This window comes from Rutidosis leptorrhynchoides, chromosome 3 (assembly GCF_046630445.1).
Source record: "Rutidosis leptorrhynchoides isolate AG116_Rl617_1_P2 chromosome 3, CSIRO_AGI_Rlap_v1, whole genome shotgun sequence".
Lineage (NCBI taxonomy): Eukaryota > Viridiplantae > Streptophyta > Magnoliopsida > Asterales > Asteraceae > Rutidosis > Rutidosis leptorrhynchoides.
This window is the reverse complement of record NC_092335.1, coordinates 492,094,084-492,104,083: the sequence shown is the minus strand read 5'-3', so window position 1 is coordinate 492,104,083 and position 10,000 is coordinate 492,094,084.

Genomic DNA, 10,000 nt, shown 5'->3' with positions numbered 1-10,000 from the left:
CATAATGGTTTACAATACAAATATGTTACATCGAAATCAGTTTCTTGAATGCAATTTTTACACAGTATCATACAAACATGGACTCCAAATCTTGTCCTTATTTTAGTATGCAACAGCGGAAGCTCTTAGTATTCACCTGAGAATAAACATGCTTTAAACGTCAACAAAAATGTTGGTGAGTTATAGGTTTAACCTATATATATCAAATTGTAACAATAGACCACAAGATTTCATATTTCAATATACATCCCATACATAGAGATAAAAATCATTCATATGGTGAACACCTGGTAACCGACATTAACAAGATGCATATATAAGAATATCCCCATCATTCCGGGACACCCTTCGGATATGATATAAATTTCGAAGTACTAAAGCATCCGGTACTTTGGATGGGGTTTGTTAGGCCCAATAGATCTATCTTTAGGATTCGCGTCAATTAGGGTGTCTGTTCCCTAATTCTCAGATTACCAGACTTAATAAAAAGGGGCATATTCGATTTCGATAATTCAACCATAGAATGTAGTTTCACGTACTTGTGTCTATTTTGTAAATCATTTATAAAACCTGCATGTATTCTCATCCCAAAAATATTAGATTTTAAAAGTGGGACTATAACTCACTTTCACAGATTTTTACTTCGTCGGGAAGTAAGACTTGGCCACTGGTTGATTCACGAACCTATAACAATATATACATATATATTAAAGTATGTTCAAAATATATTTACAACACTTTTAATATATTTTGATGTTTTAAGTTTATTAAGTCAGCTGTCCTCGTTAGTAACCTACAACTAGTTGTCCACAGTTAGATGTACAGAAATAAATCGATAAATATTATCTTGAATCAATCCATGACCCAGTGTATACGTATCTCAGTATTGATCACAACTCAAACTATATATATTTTGGAATCAACCTCAACCCTGTATAGCTAACTCCAACATTCACATATAGAGTGTCTATGGTTGTTCCGAAATATATATAGATGTGTCGACATGATAGGTCAAAACATTGTATACGTGTCTATGGTATCTCAAGATTACATAATATACAATACAAGTTGATTAAGTTATGATTGGAATAGATTTGTTACCAATTTTCACGTAGCTAAAATGAGAAAAATTATCCGATCTTGTTTTACCCATAACTTCTTCATTTTAAATCCGTTTTGAGTGAATCAAATTGCTATGGTTTCATATTGAACTCTATTTTATGAATATAAACATAAAAAGTATAGGTTTATAGTCGGAAAAATAAGTTACAAGTCGTTTTTGTAAAGGTAGTCATTTCAGTCGAAAGAACGACGTCTAGATGACCATTTTAGAAAACATACTTCCACTTTGAGTTTAACCATAATCTTTGGATATAGTTTCATGTTCATAAAAAAAATCATTTTCTCAGAATAACAACTTTTAAATCAAAGTTTATCATAGTTTTTAATTAACTAACCCAAAACATCCCGCGGTGTTACTACGACGGCGTAAATCCGGTTTTACGGTGTTTTTCGTGTTTCCAGGTTTTAAATCATTAAGTTAGCATATCATATAGATATAGAACATGTGTTTAGTTGATTTTAAAATTCAAGTTAGAAGGATTAACTTTTATTTGCGAACAAGTTTAGAATTAACTAAACTATGTTCTAGTGATTACAAGTTTAAACCTTCGAATAAGATAGCTTTATATGTATGAATCGAATGATGTTATGAACATCATTACTACCTTAAGTTCCTTGGATAAACCTACTGGAAAAGAGAAAAATGGATCTAGCTTCAACGAATCCTTGGATGGCTCGAAGTTCTTGAAGCAGAATCATGACACGAAAACAAGTTCAAGTAAGATCATCACTTGAAATAAGATTGTTATAGTTATAGAAATTGAACCAAAGTTTGAATATGATTATTACCTTGTATTAGAATGATAACCTACTGTAAGAAACAAAGATTTCTTGAGGTTGGATGATCACCTTACAAGATTGGAAGTGAGCTAGCAAACTTGAAAGTATTCTTGATTTTATGTAACTAGAACTTGTAGAATTTATGAAGAACACTTAGAACTTGAAGATAGAACTTGAGAGAGATCAATTAGATGAATAAAATTGAAGAATGAAAGTGTTTGTAGGTGTTTTTGGTCGTTGGTGTATGGATTAGATATAAAGGATATGTAATTTTGTTTTCATGTAAATAAGTCATGAATGATTACTCATATTTTTGTAATTTTATGAGATATTTCATGCTAGTTGCCAAATGATGGTTCCCACATGTGTTAGGTGACTCACATGGGCTGCTAAGAGCTGATCATTGGAGTGTATATACTAATAGTACATACATCTAAAAGCTGTGTATTGTACGAGTACGAATACGGGTGCATACGAGTAGAATTGTTGATGAAACTGAACGAGGATGTAATTGTAAGCATTTTTGTTAAGTAGAAGTATTTTGATAAGTGTATTGAAGTCTTTCAAAAGTGTATAAATACATATTAAAACACTACATGTATATACATTTTAACTGAGTCGTTAAGTCATCGTTAGTCGTTACATGTAAGTGTTGTTTTGAAACCTTTAGGTTAACGATCTTGCTAAATGTTGTTAACCCAATGTTTATAATATTAAATGAGATTTTAAATTATTATATTATCATGATATTATCATGTATGAATATCTCTTAATATGATATATATACATTAAATGTCTTTACAACGATAATCGTTACATATATGTCTCGTTTAAAAATCATTAAGTTAGCAGTCTTGTTTTTACATATGTAGTTCATTGTTAATATACTTAATGATATGTTTACTTATCATAGTATCATGTTAACTATATATATATATCCATATATATGTCATCATATAGTTTTTACAAGTTTTAACGTTCGTGAATCACCGGTCAACTTGGGTGGTCAATTGTCTATATGAAACATATTTCAATTAATCAAGTCTTAACAAGTTTGATTGCTTAACATGTTGGAAATATTTAATCATGTAAATATCAATCTCAATTAATATATATAAACATGGAAAAGTTCGGGTCACTACATCTGTCTTTTGTCTTCACCTTTTATTATTTAAATAAATATTACTTGTAAATAGAACAATTGCAACTAAAAGCTTGTCTTTCTTGAGAGATAATGCTATGAAATATATGTTTGTTTTTAGCATTATCAGAGTCTGAGACATGTATACATTGGGTCACGATACGTATTAATTAATTCGAATATTATATATTAAACTATATATGAATTATTGAATTACTAATTGTGGACTACTAACTGTGGACTAATAACATTGAACAATTAAAATGAATTAAAATATTGATTATAACATGTGAAACTAAATATTTCTTCAAGTTTGCCAGTTGATTTCATCTTAAACCTCATTTGTATCTTGACGATTACAATATGCGTTCAAACCTTTCATGATTCTTGAAAACACCTCAATCGAGAGGATGAACCAACCGCACTTCATCTACGGAAGAAAAGATTTATGCATATAGTTATGCACCTGAAAACGCTCAGAACCTGAGTAAACGTTCAATACGTATCTGTGCTAGCTCCTTTGACATTGTTATTTGATAATGCTAAAAACGAACATATATTTCATAGCATTATTCCCCAAGAAAGACAAGATTTTAGTTGGTATTGTTCGATTTACAAGCAATATTCGTTTAAATATTAAAAAGTGAAGACAAAAGACAGATTCGACAAATTGAAGACAAAAAGGTCCAAAGAGCTAAAAAGTACAAGATACAACTAAAAAGGTTCAAAATATTGATGAGGAACGTCTCAAAATGACAAGAGTACAAGTTACAAGACGCAAAATACACGATATAAAATAATACGCGAAGACGTCCGAAAATCCGGAACCGGGACCTGAGCCAAGAAGAAACGCCCGACGCAACGGACCAAAAATATCTAGTCTACTATGCACAAGAATATAATATAATATATATATAATTATATATAATTATATATTATATATATTATTATTATTATATTACGTCGGCAAGAAGAAAACAAAGCAATTTGGCTGGATCCAGGGTGGCCATGCGACTCGCATGGCCAGAGGCACAAATCCATGCGAGTCGCATGGAGTGAAAATGTTGGTCAGGTCCTATATAAAGCCAGTTTTCTGCCGAGTTTTAGATACATAATTTTAATCTCTCTCAATATATGCGATATATATATAATTTATATTTTAATTTTAATTTTAATTTTAAATCCTAATAATAAGGGTATGTTAGCGAATGTTGTAAGGGTGTAAGTCGAAATTCTGTCCGTGTAACGCTACGCTATTTTTAATCATTGTAAGTTATGTTCAACCTTTTTATATTAATGTCTCGTAGCTAAGTTATTATTATGCTTATTTAAAACGAAGTAATCATGATGTTGGGCTAATTACTAAAATTGGGTAATTGGGCTTTGTACCATAATTGGGGTTTGGACAAAAGAACGACACTTGTGGAAATTAGACTATGGGCTATGAATGGGCTTTATATTTGTTTAACTAAATGAAAGTTTGTTAATGTTAATATAAAGATTTACAATTGGGCGTCCCTATAAATTACCATATACACTCGATCGGACACGATGGGCAGGGTATTTATATGTACGAATAATCGTTCATTTAACCGGACACGGGAATGGATTAATAGCCACTAGAATAATTAAAACAGGGGTGAAATTACATTCAAGGGTAATTGGTGTAATTGTTAACAAAGTAGTAAAACCTTGGTTTACACGCAGTCGATAACCTGGTGTATTCATTAAACAAAGTATTAAAACCTTGTTACAATTCGAATCCCCAATTAGTTGGAATATTTATCTTCGGGTATAATAATAATTTGACAAGGACACTTGCAATTTATATTTATGACTGATGGACTGTTATGGACAAAAACCAGACGGACATATTAAATAATCCAGGACAAAGGACAATTAACCCATGGGCATAAAACTAAAATCAACACGTCAAACATCATGATTACGGAAGTTTAAATAAGCATAATTCTTTTATTTCATATTTAATTTCCTTTATTTTATATTTAATTGCACTTCTAATTATCGCACTTTTATTTATTTTATCGCACTTTTAATTATCGTACTTTTTAATTATCGCAAGTTTATTTTATCGCACTTTTATTTTTCGCAATTTCATTATCATTATTTACTTTACGCTTTAATTTAAGTCTTGTATTTATTTTATATTTTACATTAGGTTTTAACTGCGACTAAAGTCTTAAAATCGACAAACCGGTCATTAAACGGTAAAAACCCCCCTTTATAATAATAATATTACTTATATATATATTTGTATTTTTATAAAAGTAAACTAATATAGCGTTGAGCTTTGTTTAAAGATTTCCCTGTGGAACGAACCGGACTTACTAAAAACTACACTACTGTACGATTAGGTACACTGCCTATAAGTGTTGTAGCAAGGTTTAAGTATATCCATTCTATAAATAAATAAATATCTTGTGTAAAATTGTATCGTATTTAATAGTGTTTTCCTAGTAAAATAATAACTATTTTATATACCCCTCGCTTCACATCATTATTACCGAAAATAACATTGCAATTCCTTTCCAAAGTAGCTAATTTTGTCACAGCTCCAGCAAATCAACTTCGACTGTCATTCGAATTAGCCTTATTATAACTTTGATATATAAGTTTGCCTTTTTTTCGTTGTTACCGAGGAACCGTTTATATCCCACCACATTAGCAGTAAAATTATCAGCAACTTCATTACTCATTGGCTTAAGTCTCTCCGAAAAACCATTATATTTGTTCATTAAAACCCTATCATATACTCATCCGCATCTTGTAAAAAGAATTGCCATACCAACTACCGAGAATTAGCAATCAGTACTTTGAAAACTCACAACATGTCTACATCAACAGTTATATGTATAACATTTATCTTTTAGAATTATGATCTTCCATTCTGAAATTCTGAAAAGCACTCAGTCTACAAATCAATACTCTAAATGTTGAAAAAGCTGAATGAAGTAGCAGAAATTGTAGACAACCGTAAACGACCTTAACCGTCGGAAGTTGATGATAAATAATTGTATGTTGGAAAAGCTCAGAAATGTTGGAACTAGAAAACGGATTTAACAAACCATGAAGAAGACTGTGGATAAATCACAAAGACTAAACCTACACGTACAGAATCCAGATGATTCGGTATCTGACAAAATCTTTAGCAAATATCTTGCTCCCTACTCATGTTAAAATCTTGCGAAAATTTTTCTTCATCAACCTTCGAACTTAGAATTTCCAAAATATCATCATAAATATCTTCGATATTTCAGAGGATATTTTCATAAAAATTCTCGTCCGAAATTATATACCTCTTCGTGCTATCTGTAGTACATTATATTGGAAACTTCTGTAAAATCTAAGTATAAATTACGAATGAATTATGGAGAAGTGTTAAGAATTTGAGCATGAGTTAGTCATGAGTTAGCCAACGTGATTATATTACAGTAAGTCATGATGGAAGTTCTAATGAAACATGATGATTTACAGATTATAACGTCATCATGTGCCATGTTACACAACTCTTTCGTTCTGCTTAATCTCTGAACGTATCAAGAAATTATATTCTTAATAGTTCCATTCTCAGTGATTCTGGTAATTTAACCAATCAAATCATGAGATTTCGTTCCTTCCTGCTTAGAACGTTATAATCATTTGAAACTCTATATCTACGAGTTCTGGACCATTATTCGCTTGATTTAAAGCCGAAGAAAAAAAATCAGAGCATGGGGCTCCGAAATATGAAGGAAAATATAAAGCTCAACAACAACACCGAAATCACAAACCGTGTATATCAACGCGTATAGCAACGTAAATACACGGGAGAATGAAAAACACTATAACCCTAAGGTAATAGTAGAAGTTAACAGATTCCTCCGGCGGGAGTTGGAAAAGAAGAATGACAAATACGATAGTCAGGATAAGGACAAGGATCAGAACTGGATTAAGCTTTTTCACAATCCTTGGGAATATAAAACAAGGAAGGGAAAGTATTGAAGTGGTGAAAAATTAATGGAACAGAAGAGGTTAATTTATAATGGGAGTATCAGACAGAGAAATCGGGGCAGATGACGCATTTAATGGAAGAGATCGTAATTTCCTTAAATCCCGAAGAATCAGATCTTATAGATTTCGAAGATTTTATCTAAATCCCTTGAATTCCGGAAATTCAAACGTGACTACGTCAAAAGTTAAGACGAATCTTTAATTTACTCATTTCACTCTTTTGTGATAGCTTCATTCGTACTCTTCGAACAATCGAATTGTTTTACCCACATTACTCAATGATGATAAAACTCTATTTATCAACTCATATTCGTCATGAAAACATTTTTATTGTTAGCCATGACCACCTCAATCAAATTTCGGGACGAAATTTCTTTAACGGGTAGGTACTGTGACGACCCAGAAAATTTTGATTAATTTTAAATCAAACTCTCGATACGATTTAATATCTTTGACACGATAAGCAAAGTCTGTTAGGTTGAGTCTCAAAAATTTTGAACTGTTTCATATATTCAATTGACTCTCGACTGTTCTCGACGATTCACGAACAACTATTTGTAAATAGATATGTGTATATATATAAATAAATATATTTATATAATAACTTGAAATGTTATTAATTATTTGTATGAAATTGTTATTATAAATAATTATGTAAAATAATATAATAATGAAATTATTATTTTATTGTGTATATATATATATATATATATATATATATATATATATATATATATATATATATATATATATATATATATATATATGAATATTACTTGTAAATATATATAATAATATTAAATATATTTGATAAAACTTGTTATTTAAATATGTACATATATATATATATATATCTGTGTGTGTGTGTGTGTGTGTGTGTAGATAGTAATTAGAGGTTTTAAAGTATATTGAATAATTTGTAGTTTTGAATTTATTTTGTAATCAACAATAACGCTCAATTGTCATTCGATCGATATTAAACAAGTTAAAAACAACTTATATGATTTTAAAATAAACGGTGATTCAAAAATGAGTTCTACAAATTATAGACTTATTAAAAATATATTTAGGAGCTGTTTGTTAAATTTTAGAACTTTTTATATTTTACCCAGAATTGAGAGGGACAGCTGATGTAATTTTTGTTTAATAATTTATGATCGAATTTTATACCATAATGACCAAAATAAATCAATATAATTAATTTAAAAATTTAGGATTTTTCTGTGAACTTTTTATCCGCCACTAATTAACAATGGAGTACGATATACTATTCGTGGGAAAACTGTCGGTAGAATAATCCAATTCATCTGATGGCTGGACTGTTTTCTTTTTGAATTCATATCCACTTGATTTACTATACTAAATTTGGTGATTGAGAATTAATATTATATTATAGATATTTTTCTCAATTGAATGATACATCCGTGATTTAAATTATGATTGAAAGTGTCCCTGTTCGCTTTTGCTATCTATCTAAATCAAATTTCTATATATATACTTATCACATGCATATCGATGGTGATATACATATACACTCATAATTGTTAGATAATAACCCACTACACACCACTTCTATCAACCTCTTCCTGCACTTCGAGAGACACCAACACAACATTCAACCACACTCATCCACTTTAAAGCACCACCCTATTCAAAACCCATTTAACCACTCTCTTTCAGTGTTAATACAGCTACTCGAATGCTACACATATACAACATCATCAACCATAACCCATTTAAATTACACGTCTAATGTTTCTGGTTCAGTCTTTCTTCATCGAATAACGCCACCCTTACAACTCACCACCCACCATGAAATCACAACACAACCTCAAACCACCAACATCTACAATAAAACCCCAACGAAACCCATTACCGTTACTACTGTGTACAGATATATTTTTCGTTTATAAACCCATCACCTTGGTTTTATTTCTATTATTCATGATCACCACCACCATCACCAAGATTAATTGTCAACCCTACTCTCTCTACCACTTCTATGATTCACAAATTATTTTCTTCTAATTGAAATCACCCCTCACGATCACCAAAAACGTACTAAGGTACGTGTTCCTGTTTACTAATCGAGTTAAGATCACAAATCACCATATGTTATAAACGTATTACTTTTTCTTTCTGTTCCATGTTAAACCGCCACTTGCTACACCACCTTGTATACACCACTTCGAACTACCCCACCACAGCCACCCAATAACCTGCTGTACTTGGTTTCTTCTATTTTTGTTTGATTACAAACTCTCTCACCACCTCAAGAACCAACCTAAAACACCACCACCGCTGCCATTTTCCTGCTGTAACTATAACTATACTGTTTCTTTTTCTGTTTCAAAACGCGAACCACACGCCACTTATTTGTGTTTCTATCTCAACCAAAAGGGATGATAATAATGATAAATAATATATGAAAGATGATGGGTCACAGTTTATATATATATTGCAAATTTGCTTTGCAAAGTGGGACTAGCTTCATGTAAATGGTCGACCCATTTAGCAAATTGATTATAGGATTCTAAAATTCCACTCATAGTCTCTTTATTTGGAATCAATCGATGCATATAATTGTTGGACCACCATGTACCCGTTTTCTTTTGAGCTGTGGAGCATATGGGCCACGATTTGCTAAAGTCCTCGTTCTTTCCTTTGGTTCCTACTCGGCAAAAAACAAATTTCACCCATCATTTAATTATTAATGATATGATATTATTATTATGATGAAGACAAGATAATTATAATTAAGATGATAATGGAAGTATGATGATGATTACGAATAGGAGGTGATAATGAGTTGAAGCTGTTAGTGCGTGTTCTTTATTCCTCTTCTTAGTCGACACCAACTAACCCTACCTCCCCCACTTGTGATTTAATATCGATGTCTAAAGTTCTGTCAATCCATTTAATTGTTTTCTGGCTACGTGGTTCTAC